The sequence below is a fragment of the Lactuca sativa genome, chromosome 2 (genome assembly GCF_002870075.4).
Source record: "Lactuca sativa cultivar Salinas chromosome 2, Lsat_Salinas_v11, whole genome shotgun sequence".
NCBI classification, from domain to species: Eukaryota; Viridiplantae; Streptophyta; class Magnoliopsida; order Asterales; family Asteraceae; genus Lactuca; species Lactuca sativa.
In genome coordinates, this window is record NC_056624.2 from 217360068 (window position 1) to 217365068 (window position 5001).

The 5001-nt window shown below is 39.1% G+C and overlaps 1 non-coding gene across 1 annotated transcript; it reads left to right on the forward strand.

Moving 5' to 3' along the window:
- The first annotated feature begins 559 nt into the window (after positions 1 to 559).
- On the forward strand, positions 560 to 666 carry LOC111877574 (small nucleolar RNA R71). The gene has a single exon (XR_002845462.1). It is a non-coding gene; the product is annotated as a small nucleolar RNA R71 (small nucleolar RNA).
- Positions 667 to 5001: the final 4335 nt, after the last annotated feature.

The window sequence follows — 5001 nt, forward strand, 5'->3', positions numbered from 1 at the left end:
TTCTGAAGCTTCCATAAACTTCATCAAAATGGTCTCTAGGATGTGTTTCTTCTCGGCTGGTGGCTGCTCCTTTTGATAAAGGCCTCGACCTGTCTGCCTAAACTTCTCTTCTCTTTGCTTCTTATACTCTTCATATGGCAGCCACTCCCTCTTCGGTTTCCTCCAATCCTCATCAAGCTTATCCCCACTAGAGTAGCACACTTGAGCTTTTCTGTTCCCAAACTCATCTACATTGCAGTCCTTGGTCAAGTGTAGACCACTGCACCTCTCACAACCCACTCTTATGGCATGTATCGACTGGTCCATTTGTGTTATCCTGCAATCCATAATATTCAACATGGCCATGACAGCTGCTATTTCTTCAGTTTGGGCCCCTCCACCGCCTTTGATTCCATCTTGCCTCGGGTTGTGGTATTCGCGAGAGTGCTTCGCGAATTCTTCAATTAGCTCCTTGACCTCCCTTGGATTTTTCTTTGTCAGCGGTCCTTGAGAATCAAGGAGTTGTCTTGTCATTACGTTGACCCCATCATAAAAGATTGACATCTCTTGCTGCACATTTAGGTCATGTTGAGGGCAATTTCTGAGCAAGCCCTTGTACCGCTCCCATGCTTCGTATAGTGACTCCCCCTGCTGTTGCTCAAAGTTGGCTATTGCCTTCTTGAGTTTGGCTATTTTGGATAGCGGGCAAAACTGATCCAGGAATTGCTCACGCATCTGAGCCCAAGTGGTGATGGTACCCGGTGGGAGTGCTTTTAACCACTCCTTAGCAGCTCCTTTGAAAGTGATGGGAAGCATCCTAAGAAAGACTGTGTTTCTGGTGACATTTCGGACATTGAAGTAATCCGCTATGTCGTTGATTTCATCTAGATGCTTAAAAGCATCCTCATGATCTTTCCCGAAAAATGGGATGTCCTTCAGTGCTGTCAATATGTGTCCCTTCAGCTCGAATGTGGCAGTGGCAGGTATTGCAGGATGGACTAAACCGGGACCCACATCTTTTTGGATCCGCTTCTTGTAAGCTCCCATGGACATTTCTTCAATTGCTGCCATCTCGTTCCTTGGCTCGTTCTCGGGTCTGCTCGTGTGTTCTTCAAATTCCGGCTCGGTATCGCTTTCGGACTCGGTTTGGATGGGTGTATGATCCAAATGCTCAAGATTGCTCTTGTGCCTCGCTGATGAACTTGACTCTCCTGTCTTCTTTCCCGACTTCCTAGAGAAGGCTGACTTCAATTCTTGTAAGGGCGTCTTTTTCTTGTGAAGTGCAGACTCTGGATCTTCAAGTGGTGGCACCAAATGTGTGTTTGAGCTTCTAGTCATGAACTCCTGCAACTTGCTAAACTAAAAACGTAAAACTGAACTAAAATAAGAAAAACTAACTACAAACTAAAATTTAAACAAAATTTAACTGTCCACGTCGTGGCAGGTATATGGCCACGTCGTGGACTCTGTGATTAACAGAAAAAAATTATTTTGCTGAAAAATTAACTTTTTGTGGTTTTTACTCCACAAGAAGGATCGATTAATTTAATGCAAATAAATAAGCTAAAAACTAAGTTGTTCCCCGGCAACGGCGCCAAAAACTTGATGTGCACAAAAATACTCACTAATTTTGCTATTTATAACCTAACAAACTTAACTAACTATGCACTTATAGGCAGTGTACCTAATCAGATTATAGTATAGTTTGGGTAAGTCGGGTGTCGATCACAGGAAACGTTGTTTCTAATTAATTTACTTACTATTAAATTAAACTAATTTATTAACAAGTTTAAAAGGGGTTTTATCTGGTTTTACAAGATCAGATGAACTTAAATCAAATTCGGTAAATAAAAACACTCTCTTGTTTAGTTTGAATCCACTTCTCCCTTATGGCTAGCTAATGATTACAGATTATTAAGTTGGTTTTTTAGTTGTATTAGTAATTTAGTTCTAACTTACCAATAATTAACTAATTCATGTCAAACCATGTATGTTCACACATAATTAAACAAAGAACTAATTATGAACGTAAATATGCTATGTAAGATTTGTTGTATAAACGCAACTATGGTCACAATACACGTTCTCTAGCACAGCTAAGCTTTATTTATTCTAATTACTAACTAAGATTGGTCAATCCTAGCTCTAATAATTCAATGTTCACTAAATCATTGGGTAAACAAGTTCATGCAGTTAATGGTCACTAAGCTACACAGAACATGCAATCAAGCAATTAGAAAAACAAATAATAGCATGCTAGGTCATACAAATCAAACACAAGCAATTTTTACCAACTAAAATTAATCCATAAGCATATAACTATTCATAAGGTTAAAGCTTCATCTAGCTAGACAAGAGTAGCTAGATTTAGCTGCAAATCATAGTAATTAAACTAACACAGCTAAAAATAATGAAAGACATGTTCTTATTTAACTAGAATAAAAACCTCTATTCTTTTTGGTGTTTAAAACCCTCTTCCAGAACCTTTCTTTCGCTCTGAATCGCCTCCTGGAACTCTTTCCTTCTGCCAAGAGCTTTTTTTTACGTAATAATGAGGAGAACTTATATAACCTTCAAAAACTCGTGCCACGTCGTGGCCAGTTATGCCACGTTGTGGGCTTCAAGCAATCCGTATCCTTCAAGGAAATCCTCCGCGTCGCGATGTCTATCTTCTGGAACACCCGTGCCACATTTTGAGCTTCATCGCCACATCGTGAACTAAGTATTTATCGTGATTTTATCCTTTTCTTGCCTTTCAAGCCTCCCATGTTCCCCATTTCGTCACTTTTGGTCCCTCTCTTCAAAAATCCTTTATATTGACTGAAAATAACAATTTAAAATCATAAGTATCATTATTATAAACATATTGTCAATTTATTAATAAAAATGTACTTAAATATTGCCTAAAAATAAGTATAAATATGGCAATATCACATCGTATTTTTGTTAACTCTGATAATTACATTGTAACCCTAATCACGCCTCTACAGTAGCAAATCTTCATAGAGTTCTTTTGAGGCGTGACACTTAATCATTCGACATTGTTGATTCATCGTTGTGTTATTCTTTTACTTGTTCTGAATCTGATAGATCCTTAAATATTTTGATCCTAACATATTTTATGAAAATTTTCACCAAACCCTGAGTTTGAGTCCAGGCATACCCAAGAGTATGCATGAATCCTTCAAATCAAGGCTCTAATACCAACTTGTAACGTCTCGAAAATCATAGGGTAAAATTTTCATTTTTAATATATGTTCAAACATTCATTTATCCTTTATTCAACATTTAGAAGTATTTCAAATTAAATCAATTATCAGAGTTCATTCCCAAAATCACGAACTACGGAAAACATGGGTGTGTGCGCTACGATCAAGTCGAGCCCTTCCCTTTCGAACCGGAAGTACTTGAAACCATAAACCACAAAATCTAAGCACAAATATTAGTGATTCCCCCAAATACCACATACTATACATAACATACAATCCATAGATATCATGAATACAATAGGATGTGCTATGTGTCAACCATAGTCTTGCCATTATGCCACGATTCGTATCATGCTCTTTCTTGCCAGGCTGAGGTCCACAACCCTGGGACTTATAGACAAGTGCCAGGAGCCACCTCTTGGTCTTCCATAATAGCATCACAAAGACAACTATCATACAATCTATAACTACTTATCTAATTAACTGCCTGAGTTCAGACTCTGGTCTTACATACAAATTGCTAAGAGCCACCTCCTGGTCTTTCATACAAATCCCAAGGGTCACCCCCGGGTCTTCCTATAATACAAAAACCAGATGGTTCAGCTTTGGTGCCTTCGACCCAGAGTACAGTGAGAAGACTCACATCGACAACTGAACCCACGAATAAATTTCTTACTGCGGATCCGCTAGAATCCCTGCGCTATCAAACAAATAACACCCAATTAACAATTGGGTTCCAAGCCAAATCTAATAATCCATATATGGGGTAAAAAGACCATTTTACCCCTCACCTAGCTTGGTCCAAGACTAAAGCCCAAACACCCAATCATAAAGGCCGACAAACAAAAAACCATCTAAAGCCAACTTATAGCCCAATTTTATAAATTTGGATCAAACCCTTACATGGGCCTTATCCTAAAGCCCATTAAAATTTCCACAATGCAAATAATTTTTTACATATGGCCCAACAAAGCCCCAAGCAATCCAAGCCCAAAAGATAGCCCAAACACGTAAAGCCCATTCAGACTGAGTATGCACAGCGTACTAGCACATACGTACGACGTACTTGCTTAAAGGCTTGTACGCTAAGTATACCTGCTTATACACCAAATGTACTCACCCTCAATCAGCCCAAACTCGATTTTCACTTAATCCATTAAGTCAAAGCTTCCAAACCATAGATTTGACCTCCTTGAGCTGGAATACCACGTAAAGTTGCCAACTTTACATTCATACATGACTATAGGAAGCTCTTAAGCTAAAAAAAGACTTAATGTTTGACTTAAAGCATGCATGACACCATTTCTCACATAATCTTTCACCTTTATGCTCAAGTATACCAAAACCAACCCAAATCTGAAAGAACAATCCCTTAGACTGTAACACTCTAAAAATTTCAACCAATGTAAACTTTTCAAAAACAACCCAATTTCATTAAGTTATTACCAAAAGGTTTTCGATACATCTATTATCAGAGTATTTTCCCAGAACCACATCATAAACACAGAAAACATGAGGAGCGGTACGATCACGCCTTTGCCTTGCCACGGTCTCCTGAAGTACCTAAAACATTAAACGACAATTGTAATCCCGAAAGCTTAGTAAGATACCCCCAAAATACCAACCACATATACCATACACATAGCATATCATAAAATAACAAAACACAGAACATCAATGCACTTCGGGTCTACTGTGTGACTGGTCCGCCGCGCCGACCCTCAGTCCACCTGGTCCGCCCTCTGAGTCTAGTCATATACATCGAGTCTGCAATGTGGTTGGTCCGCCCGCACTGGGCCTTCCACCCACATGG